Here is a 13,025-nt window from a genome sequence, read left to right as displayed (position 1 = left end):
GATTAGCCCCCACCCCGTTGTACATCAAAAACAGCAACCTCCGCTCAAACATTTGACTGGAACCAGCGTAGCAGGATCAAATCCCTGCTTTCATAACAAACCACGTGATGATAGCCGAGCGACGTGGTTCAATAATTTTCCCGTTTTTATTCTTACTTTTTTAATTTAGGTAATTTACTTTTTATTATGGACCTTAATTTATAAACTTATTTTCAAAATGTTGTTTCTACTTTCATAATTTTAATATCATAAATACGTTACCTGCTATCCTATAGCTACTACCTCCAAAGGTGGATTATTTATCCGGAAATTTCTGGAGCCGCCACCTATTGACCGCGATTTAGACTAGCACGGAACATAGTGTAACGTAGCCTAGCTAAACCGGAAATGGTGTCACCATAATCATTCTTCTTTCGGTTACGTGAATATAAACACCGCCATTTTGGTTGTCCCTGAAAATTGAATTAAATTTCGATTTGTTCACTGTGTTCACGTTGGGTTTTTGTTTAGAGTTTTATTATTTGTCTAACAGCTTATTATCCGTGTTATTTCCTATGTATTGTATTAAACTTTTGTTTAATTTATGCCCAAACCCGGTTTTTGTGGTCATGAGATGGCAGAGTGTATACTAGCGTGCACGTAACGTTCTCTTTTAGAATAATAAACTGAGAGAATGTTAATCATTTGCATTATGTGCAAAGCATGAATTTACTGTGCTGTATGACAAATCTGGTAAGATGGCCAATTAATTGTTTTCAAATTTATTATATACTTGTTTAATGCTTTTGACAAAATACATGCTGAATCAATCGTTGAAATAAAAAATCCCGTATTACGCTACTCGCTATTTCCAATTCCGTATTACCATACTAGCCGGACTACTTCGACCCATTTAATGACGTCACATTACGCACACCGAAAATATAAATATTTTATATTTCGAAATATATTACCTAGTACATCATGTGACGTCATTTTTGACGAAACACAATGGTTTTATCTAAACTGGAGTTTCAGGAGAAGTCGAACTTGGTGTTTTTTAACAGTAAACTATTTGTTAATTTAAAAACATAGAACGAATTCAAAACGTATTTTGGAGTGTGTGTTTATCATGCAAACATGTGTATTTCGATAGGAATACAATACAATAGTGTGGTTTAAACTAAGTTTCGATAAAGACATGGACGATAGAAGTGGAAGTGCATATCGTTTCAACGTTTTTTGTTCTAAACATCGGATTAAAATTAAAGTTGTCAACTTAATTGTTATAAACATTGGATTGACGATGGCATTAAGGTAAGCGTGTCAAAAAACCTGTGTTTTCCCGGTTCGAATGTTTACACGTTAATTTACATAAACTGTGTTCATACGCTTCTTAATTATAAACTATGGCGTACCGTTTTTGCCATTGTTTTGTCAGTTTTGTTGAGGTAAAAAATACAATTGTTAACTGTTTTCGTTAGTTGTTGTATATAATAAAAGGAATATTACGCTAGTCAATTTTTCCAATAGTTTGTATCACTCGAGTGGCTTGTGCTATTTCGCATCACACTCGAGGCTCCGCCTCTTGTGTGATACGTCATCGCACAGGCCACTCGAGTGATACAAACTCTTGGAACAATTGACTAGCGTAATATTCCGTATGTATTACTCATGTCTTTTATGTACCGGCTGCACGAAGGTCGCAGTTGCCCATTTTGCAAGAAGAATGATCAGATGGGACCTGGCGTAAGGCTACGAACCGTAGGACGTTCCAGAGCCGAAAGCGCGGAGAAGATCCTGTTCTTGTGGCTCTTTGGCCTCTGGTCGGAGTAGGGGAAGTTCGGCTTGCTGTGACTTTTCCCCACCCGTCCTCGACTACTTGGCTCAAGTCAGTCGGTCTTTGCTCGGTGACGTCACCGGTCATTTATGACTGGTTCGATATACTGTCACCGGGCATCGGGCAATATGTCGACCACTTGACTCCGGCAATACATCGGTCTGACGTCGACCACGAGACTCCGGCAAGACGTCGGTCTTTGCCCGGTGAGGTCGACCACGTGGCTCCAGCGATACGTCGGTTTGATGTGGACCTCGTGGCTCCGGCCATACGTCGGTCTTTTCCCGGCGACTTCTACCACGTGGCTCCGGCCATACGTCGGTATTTGCCAGGTGACGTCACCGGTCATATTATGACCGGTCCGGGCACCGGGCATTACCCGGTGACGTTACCGGTCATATTATGACCGGTCAGTTCACCGGGCGACGGATATTGCCCTGTTGACGTCACCGGTCATATGGCCGGTCCGGGCACTTGGTATTGCCCGGTAACGTTACCCGTCAACCGGTCCGGGCACCGGTTATTGCCCGTTGACGTCACCGGCCATATTATGACCGATGAAGGCACCGGGCGCCCTTCCCTGTTGGATACAGGCTCTGCGGTCACCATCACGGAGCAGGTGGCCCGCAGACGGGAGCCCTGTAGGATTAGCAAGGCGACGTCTCATGTCCACCTCTTGGGCGTTTGGTCGGAGTGGGGAAAGTTCCGTCCTCGACCACTTGGCACAGGCAACCGGTCCGGCACCGGTCATCGACCGGCCCGGTAACCGGTCATTTCAAGACCGGTTTGTATACCGGTCATTTTATGACCGGCCCGGTAACCGGTCATAACGAGGCCGGTCCGGACACCGGTCATTCTATAACCGGTGCGGTCACCGGTCAGTCTTTGACCGGTCCGGTCACCGGTCAGCTTATGACCGCTCCGGTCACCGGTCAGTCTATCACCGGTCAGCGGGAAGACCAGATCATTGCTTCTTAAGCGAGAAACAACTCTGGCCAGCGCCAAAGGGCTTTAAAGCGTCCAGCTTCTAAGCCCCCGACAGCCCCGCCGGCTAAGAATGCTAAGAACAACAATTTTGTCCCTAAAAGGCGACAACTTTGTCCCTAAAAGGCGTTCGTCTATTCTGCATCCGGCCCCCAAGAGTCTTCCTATAACAGACCGTCTTCCTATCAGAAGTCGTCTGGTAAGGATTCTTGGAAAAAGGGCAAACCCAAACCGAATCAGAAGACTTTAAAGCCTTCGACCAGCAAGGGCGGACCTCCCCAAGGTCATTCCTTGGGATCCCCCTTTTCTACCGTCACCACCTCCGATGCCAGAGGTACCAGTCGCGGCCATACTTCTGCACTTCGCAAATCGATTGCTCCAAATAAATAAACTTCGGACGCGTGGGTTCATTTCCTTGTTACAAAAGGCCTCACTTTTCGATTCGAAAAAGGCCTCCACTTTCTGGTATCTCCGCATCCACAAATTCCATATTTCATTCTCGGACACTTGGAATAACAGGCGGTAGAAAGGGTTCACGACCCTTATTCTCCAGGTTTGTACAGTCGCATTTTCTTAGTTCATAAGAAAAGCGGCTCCTGGAGACCAGTCATAGACTTAAACACTTTTCTAGTCAAACCGACTTTCAAGTCTGGTCGGAGTGGAAAAGTTCGGCTTGCCGCGACTTTTCCCCATCCGTCCTTGACTACGTGGCTCCGGCCACCGGTCGGTCTTTGACCGGTCCGATCACCGGTCAGATTATTACCGTTCCCTTCAACGGTCAGCCTTTGACCGGTCCAGCCACCGGTCAGCTTATGACAGGTCCGGTCATCGGTCAGCTTATGACCGGTCCGGTCACCGGTCATTCTATAACCGGTCCGGTCACCGGTCATTTTGCTGGGACGTCACTTCCTACGTCATCTTCAGCACTATCTCTCAGATAGCACAGACTTGTGATGACTTACGAAAAGCCAAGGTGTGCGAAAGCATAGATCTGTATCCCTTGCTGGAGCTAAGAGAAAGTTTCTTATCATCAAAGAGATAGATGAGAAAATCCGTTATGCGTCTAGCAGAGGGATTGAGGGGATCAATTTGTCATCAAATACAGCAGTCAGAGAAGAACTTCCGATGAGCATCGTAGACTTCGCACACCTTGGCTTTTCGTAAGCCATCACAAGTCTGTGCTTACCCAGCCATTTCGGAACTGATCCGAGCCATGGAATTTCAATGCCTTGTTTTCGTTCCTTTACCCCTAAATGGGATTTGGCTTGCGTTCTTCGGTCGCTTACTAGGCTCCATATGAACCCCTTACAGGCCTCTTAACAGTTCCTATCCCTGAAGACTGTATTCCTTATTACTATGGCTTCAGCCAAACGGAGAAGTGAAATTCATGTTCATTCTGTCGAAGACGGCCATCTTCGTTTTTATCCGATGGCTCCGTCACTTTGTTGTGTCAGCCAGGATTTCTTGCTAAATATCAACTTCCCTCTGTGGCTTCTAAACCCTTCAAGGTCCCAAGTCTTTCTAGAACTTGAGGACATGAAGATGAAGATAAACTCCTCTGCCTATTCAGGACTTTGAATATCTACGTCAGCAGAGTTAAGTCCATTCGAGGTTTTCGCAAGAGACTCTTCATTCCCCTAAAAAGGGGGGGGGGGCGATGTGTGTCTACGACTTCTATTTCTCGTTGAGTAGCCTCGACTAAGAGATGCTTAGTCTTCTCTTTATTACACCCCACTCTCTAACGTGCTCCAAAATGCTTTCTGGAGGAGTGCGACCACCTTCTCCTCCTTTTATCTTCGTTCTCTGGAGTGCCAACAAGACAACCTGTATTGGTTGGGTACCCTTGTGGTTCCACAAACGGTAGTGTCTTCTACGACATAGCCATACTTACTCTTATCCGAGAAGTCAAGTCAATACCGTACTAACGAAGACTAGCTGATAACCCTGGATATGGGTTCTGCTATCATAAGCTGATAACCCTGGATATGCTTATAACCCAAAATTGTTCGTACCTAATTTTTTCGTACCCATTTTTTTTCGTACCCATTTTTTGGGTACCCATATTTTGTTCGTACGCACATTTTTTGTCGTACCCAATTTTTTTTCGTACTCAAATTTTCTTTTGTACCTAAATAATTTTGCGTACCCAATTGTTTTTCGTACCCAATTTTTTTCGTATCCAACTTTTTATTCGTATACATAGTTTTTTCGTTCCCAACGTCTTTTCGTACCCATTTTTTGGGGGGTCCCTACTTTTTTTTTTCGTACCCACTTTTTTGGGGGGCATAATTTTTTCGTACCTAAAATGTGCGTACCTATTTTTTTTCGTACACAACATTTTCATACCCACATAAACAATTGTGGTGATGTAGATACTTAATTGATGCTTTTATATCAATCCTCTTCAAAAGCATCGTCACACCAGTCAGTACATTGAATCTTATCTGTCATTGATTATTCCAACGGTCCAAATTGAAGCGGAGGAAATGTGGTTATCTCCACCGTCTGTCCGTCGGTCCTTCCGTCCTGGCCACTATCTCCTACTACTCTAATAGCACTAAAACCTTGAAACTTAAACACATGGTAGCTATGAGCATATGTGCGACAGTGCACTATTTGGAATTTTGATCTGGCCCCTGGGTAAAACGTTATGGGCGTTAGTATTTTTACTATTTTTTAAGGTTATTTTACATGACCTTTATTTCTACACCCATTCACTTCTAATTGATACTGTAAGCACCCAGGGGTGTCTCTAGGTCGAGCGGGTCCTTGTGTCGGGATGTAATCATTGAACATGAACAACTTTAACGTTTCGTTGATTTTATTTTGGGCATGTCATTTCAATAATCTTAATAATTAATAAAAGTCGTAAAACTTATCTATGTTGCAAAGTAGTCGCGAATACGATGTTCAAAGTTGTCAATGGGGCCAGTTGCATTGGTTGACTACACTTTAAATACGTGTTGAAATTCAAATAAACATTAAAGAATATTATTGCTACTAAACAAATGAATTACCATTGGCATTCTGGTTGAGTTCGACATTTTGAAAGACATTTTGGCACGTATTAATAATAATAGATGACACTTGTTGCTGGCGAGCTAACTGACCCCGATTGACTGGTTTGAGCGCCTTATATAGGCATCAGATTGCTGGAACTAAATGCTGCAAGCGTCAGGATGCTGGAAATGAATGCTGCATTGCTGGCAGCCAATCAGATTCCATAATGCAAAGTGAGATGCTAGAAGTACCAAGGCGGTACTTCGGTTAAACCATTATAAGAACAATAATATTGTGAACAATACTGAATCACTAATTAACATATGCCGCAATATAAATCAGCGTTTCTCATAGATAACAAAAACATTAAAATAGCTACACAAAACATTTCCCAGTTATAAAGACTTTTAAAGGTTTGAGGTGTCTAAAGCTCTCCAGCATTACGCCACACAACCTGTAAAATAGTGCTGAAAAGGTGTGACTTTAACGGACTTAAAAATGATTCGATTGACATATTAGGCTAAATTATCTTAAGAATTCCTAAATAGAGACACACATTACAAGTATCATAATTTCAGCTATGACATATACAAATGTCAATGTAAACAATATATTCTTACGTCGGAGATACAGAATGCAAATGGAGGTCAAATTCAAAGTCTTAAGCGCCAGCCTAAGATGCTGGAACAATACAATTCCTATGTTAAGCAATGGGGTGGCTTCATTAAATATAAGCTGAATCCACATGAAATACATCAAAAAAAGGAAAACTAGAGGAAAGCTATGCTTAATATATTGTAAGTACTATTTTATTATGACAAAAGCTCTTGTTTTATAATTCAGACATTACTAAGTTCGGACAGGTCCACCCAAGCTATTACAATACTGAACTCCTCTTATGACAATATGGTCAATCTCAACTATGCATGGCCCCATTACCAACCCTGGGGCGCCCCGCCCACATAGACTACGCCTTCCCCAAAATTTCTTTTAACATGACTTTTTCATTTATGCACCAATTGAATCCAAATTAATACTGAACATCTCTTATGACAACGCGGTCTATATCGACCATCCATGTCCACATTACCTACCCCGGGACCCCACCAACATAGGCCTTGTCCACCCAGAATTGCCTTTGAATATAACATCTATGCGGCATGGGGATACGCGTCGGCCTCTGCCACGCCATTTCTAGAATTATAAATACTTTTGGGCCATCCGTGCTCTGTATTCCTTTATCAAACAAAACAAGTTCAAACGATTGAATCCAGTATGATTTCTTTTGTGGTTGCCTTTAAGTGCATTGATAATAAAAATACATTTTCTCTATACGTTCAATGTAAATAACGGAAAATGGAGCTTTTAAAGACTGCTAATAATAACTTCGGACGAACAGCCATTGTAAAGATAAGAACATTTTATTTGGCATAATTACAAATTCATTTAAATGTATGTTCATTCACCCATTTGATATGATACAGATAAGTTATAGAGATAATGTTTTCCCATTTTTTTCTATCAAAGACAAAACAATCTTTTTTATTTATTGGTCTAAAAATTGAAAATAGAATAAATATTTTTACTATTATGTTTAATTTGTCTGAAAATATTGACTATCCTGTCAAAATAGTGCATGTAATAATGTCGATAGTATACTAATACAGTCAAACCTGAGAAGAACGGTCAGTCAAGGGAAATGACCAAAGTGGCCGTTGTTCACAGGTGACCGTTGTTTCCGGATCACAATTTTTAGATGGTAGTATTGCTACGTCGTTACCCCACCCAGTCGTTTGCATACAGTGTGAAACAAAGGCTCATTACCGATAACTAAGCATACTTACATGTTTAACTTACATTGCAAATACAGAATAATATATTATAAATTGATTTAATTTCATACTGTTAAACTAAATCAATGACTTTATCAAAGCTACTATAATTGTTTACTCATGATCTCGTTTATTCAGTAAATAAATATTGCCAAGTCCTTTGACGTCACGACCGAACAAAGCGGATTGGCTGTCATTTACCGATAGAACGTTCATTCAGTAAATCCGACAGCTCGTATCACATTCATTGGGATGTATTTTTAAATAAAGATTGTCAGGTGTCATTGACGTCACGTCCGAACAATTGTAAAAGCGGGTGCGCTGTCATAAACCGACAGTACGGTATAACCGTATTGTTCTAATTCAAAGAAAAAGATGCCAAAACCTTTAAAAAAAAATTTAGTTTGTTATCAAAGTTGCAATTCAGTGTACATTTTTCTGAATAGACGATCACTAATCCGTTTATCGCCTTCGTATAACAGCACTTGTTAGCTTTCTGTTGTTTTTAACACCTCCTCAGCTAAACAGATTTATTGACTTCGTCACGCGCTTATGCTTTGTCGTTATGAATGCAGCCGATAATTGCTATGTATGCACATTTTTATTGTTACGTGCACCTGTTTCTTTTTGTTCTTAATGTTCGCGACTCGAAACGACTGACGCGTGACAGTTGTTTTCAGTTCAAACATGACTTTCGGTCATAGAACCATCAAAGGTAATTACCACTATTAGATGCTTTACACGCAAAATAGACGGACAAACGATGTGCTGTTTTTTTTTTTAATTTTCGCGATTCGAAAACGACCCTCGTGGGACCGTTGTTTTCAGTTCAAAGATGACTTTTGGAGTGGAATATAGTGACCGTAGGCCGTTATGGACAGGTGACCGTTATTATCAAGTGTAATATAGAGTGATTTTCGTAGGGGGGGGGAATCCAGACTGACCGTTGTCTGAAGGTGACCATTATTCTCAGGTGGCGGTTCTATTCCGTTTCAGAATAAATAACCGAAACTTTTTATGTTCCAACATAGTGTTTGCAACATAATACTTCTTTATTATTGTGTACCATTACGCAAATTACGGACACCTTAGTGAACCGTTTACTTTAAAGTTAATTGCTTATCACCACCACTACGTCTGCGAATATAATCCGCATCCCAGCCCCACTACAACACATAGAAGTTATATTAACTATTTAATACCTTTTCAATCATTCTGTCAAATTATATAAGCACATATTCATTATGTTGTGTTCAATATTTTGATCCAGTTTGAATTTGGATACGCATCAACATCACAGCTATGATTCATCATTCTTCAAAATGATGTATGGATAATACCGATATATATTTTTTTTTCAGTTAAATAACATTTATGCTTTAACAAACCACATTTCATATCTGCCAAACCGTATTGGATTTAAATATTGCTTGCAAATTGCGTAATTTTGCATCGGCTAACAATCGACTTCTCTTCGTTTTACTGCTTGATTAATATATTTCATAATCGTATGTTTGTCATATAAATTATATATAAATCTTGGATTGTTAATGTACATTTTACATCGCTAACTGTAAAGAACAAATTTACTGAATAAATTATTTACAACATTCACTCAATCCAATATATGGCGTTCAAAAATAGTGGAAAGAAAATACGCAAATTAACGCATTTAATTGACATTTGGTTTGTTCTTTAGCGATCTTACTCACATGCAACGAGATATATCCGAAACAATATTACTGACCTGCAGTAATTGGCATGGTAACCATGACAACGCAAGTGAAGTTAATGCTTTAAATGCTAAGTTAAATGCTAAACGTTTATGTTATCTAATGATTAGTACACCGATAGCTCAGGGATTGTTATTTATAGATAACTTGAAACCCTAGTCAAGTGTACCTAATAAAGCAGTGTGTTGATGTTTGTTTGCGAACGCCAAGTATTTGCTTACATATTTTGTAGTGCAATTTACAGTTGGTTTAACAAAAGTATTTTGAAGTTAACCAGAGCTCCAGATAAAAAATTGGTCAAATTCATATTTACTCCCTATTTTAAAGATTAAATCTTATTTTACCCCCTATTTATAAAATTAATTCTTAACAATATATTACCAAATAATTTTTTATTCATTGTTTTTGACACATCAACAATTCAACATTTTGGTTCATAGTCTTGGAAAAGCCTGGCTTTCCTTCTCCGTTTCTTGCTTTCCCATAATCGGACAGCTTCGCGAGAGCTAATAAGTTCATCAATTAGACAACAGAATCGAAACCGTTTGGCCTTTTGACCTTTCTAAGGTGTGGCTCTTCCTCACAACAAACGCTTGAGTGACGTTGACTTAAAGTTGTAGTTTTAATTGAGCGCCTAGGCGAGTCAGAACCGGGATGATTTGTTTACCGCATTCTATACATAGATGGTGACGTCACAACGTCAGTAAGACCGGTGTGTACACAATGTTGTTTACCGTATATAATTTGCTACTGGAAGTTTAACGCACGTTCGAAAATTTCGAATTCGTGTTTTATTTTTTCAATGCGTAACTTTACGCAAAGATTTTAAATCTAAATCGTTATTTAAGAAATTTAATTCGTTTTTACGCCTTTACGCATGTTATCTGGAGCACTGGTTAACTGATGTGTCAACAGAAGCGTAAATATGACAAAATAGTTCCATAGTATTTATTTAAATTTAATATTGGGCACATTTCATGAACAATAGGCTATCTGCAAATAGTATAGGTAAATAGTCGTGTTTCACTGACAAAAGCAAGTTTTGTGAGAAAATCATAAAGGTCGTACTTTCAGTGGTTGTAAGGGCTCTTATATAACTTGTAATCATCCATTTCTAATATACACAAAGTGAAATCATAGAAACAATTGTGTTAAATAACTTCTAAATATACACATTAATTAAATTATATTTAAAAATAATACTTTAAAATTTCCACGGGTCAAAAGATATATAAATTATATAAATACAATCACTGCTTAAGTACTCGGCTGTATTTTCCTAAGAATTGGAATTTCTGTTTCCAGAAAAAGCAGCACGCATTGTTAAAATGATTTCTAACATTTTTTTAATGATTAAACCTGTTTTCTGCCATACATATTAAAACTGAAATTCCCTCTTTTTTGGCAATTCCTCTACAAAACGTACAACTAAATTGTTTGCAGGTGCTGCGCCATATTAGAAATAGCAATTAGAATGACGCAAACAATGTAATATGTCACCAACTGTAAAAACTTGGACATCATGTTGTGGTTATAGCGCGATAATGTGTTTCCGTTTGAGAGAATGACTTGCTTTTTGCGAGCAATACGTAATTCTTTTCATAATGGTCTAACTATAATGTTTTCATCGGTAGATGTTAGTTTTTTAAGACAACAATTATCCACTTATGCCACTGGTGGTGGTATTTTTTCTCTGAGGCAAGTGACGCGATCTGTCGCTTTTGTACACGGTATCGGAAAGCGACGTCCCCGCCTATAAAACGCTAATATCGAGCGACATGCACGCACTCGCACAGATTAGAAAGTGAATGATGTAGATTTTCTTCGATTTTAATGAGCGTGCGTGACATGCTGCAACGATTTGGAAAGTGCGTTTTACGTTCGAGTTTACCTTTGGTTAAACAGTAGGAATCGTTGTCTTTTCTAAGAAAACTTAAAGCGATGCTGATATCTGTTTGATACTTGTTTTGCAACATAATATCGAGGTGGAGAATATGTACGAGTACATAAGATGAATAAGGCTACAAGTTTCGTCATAATAAATAATGTTTAATGTAATGCATAGTTTTTACGACCTTCTACAAATCTTGAATCATTTTTGGAACATAATGCGATTGTCCATTGTTATGCTAAAATAATATACTTACATAGATAAATTAATATACCTAAATAAATAAATAAAAATAAATAAAAATTTTTTTTTACATGTTATATTTCGATGCTTACTTTGCTACAATGATCATTTTAATATCTGATAAAATGTGTTAAAAACAATAAAGAAAAAATCCTACAATGTTGTGTTCATGCCAATTAATCATGTAAAGTGCACAATCTTAAATTATAGCCATGAAAATATATCTCAAGTAAATTAACATCAACTATAAACTATAAAGAGTCGCTCTTAGTTAAATGATTTAAGTGAGAAATACATATCCAAAATGAAAATAACTATAAGAGCCATCCCTGTAATATAGAGAACAGATGCAAAAGTCTAGAGCGAGTCTTGAAATACTCTTCCAGGGTATCTGGGTGACACTCGCAGGTAAATTAGATTGGCTGGGAATTTATGAGACATTTTTAACCAGGTTTTCCGAAGGAAAAAACTGGTTATTAGATTGGCGAATGCGGGCGGGCTGGCGGGCTGGCGGGCTGGCTGGCGGGCGGGCGGAACAAGCTTGTCCGGGCCATAACTATGTCGTTCATTGTCAGATTTTAAAATCATTTGGCACATTTGTTCACCATCATTGGACGGTGTGTCGCGCGAAATAATTACGTCGATATCTCCAAGGTCAAGGTCACACTTTGAGTTCAAAGGTCAAAAATGGCCATAAATGAGCTTGTCCTGGCCATAACTATGTCATTCATTGTGAGATTTTAAAATCATTTGGCACATTTGTTCACCATCATGGAACGGTGTGTCGCGCGAAATAATTACGTCGATATCTCCAAGGTCAAGGTCACACTTTGAGTTCAAAGGTCAAAAATGGCCATAAATGAGCTTGTCCTGGCCATAACTATGTCATTCATTGTGAGATTTTAAAATCATTTGGCACATTTGTTCACCATCATGGAACGGTGTGTCGCACGAAAGAATCACGTCAATATCTCCAATGTCAAGGTCGCCACGACTAAAAATAGATTTTTTTAAAAAACAAACTTACAAAGGGGGTTAATTTTATTTGTTCATTTCAATAGTTCAGTTTGAGTTTTCTCCCTTTATCAGATTTTTTTTTTCACAATGAAAACCTGGTTTTGTGACAATTTTGTCCCTTGTCTAATATTTGTTGACCGTTTTATATTTGATTCGCCAGGTTTTGAACATAGAAATATGGGTTTCACTGCATCAACTGCTTTGACTTGTTTTCCACAGATCGTTGACCTAGATTGAATGCCGTATATATGTGAGAAACTGTATTAATAAGTAAAAGCTTTCTTGCTTACTGGACTTTTTTCCTGTTGTAGGCCATGAAAGGAAATATTAATTTGTTTTGTTTTCTTTGTACTACATAACCATAAATTATTATCTACTGATTTGAATACTGTTTGATAACATAATATAATAGTTATATATTACAACTCAAAGCTTCGATAAACCTTGTTACCACGCTAGTTGCAACTCCAATAATCCAATCTTAAGGAACTTGGTCATGATGTTTA

The sequence above is a fragment of the Dreissena polymorpha genome, chromosome 13, assembly GCF_020536995.1.
Source record: "Dreissena polymorpha isolate Duluth1 chromosome 13, UMN_Dpol_1.0, whole genome shotgun sequence".
Taxonomy (NCBI): Eukaryota; Metazoa; Mollusca; class Bivalvia; order Myida; family Dreissenidae; genus Dreissena; species Dreissena polymorpha.
This window is presented reverse-complemented; position numbering follows the sequence as displayed.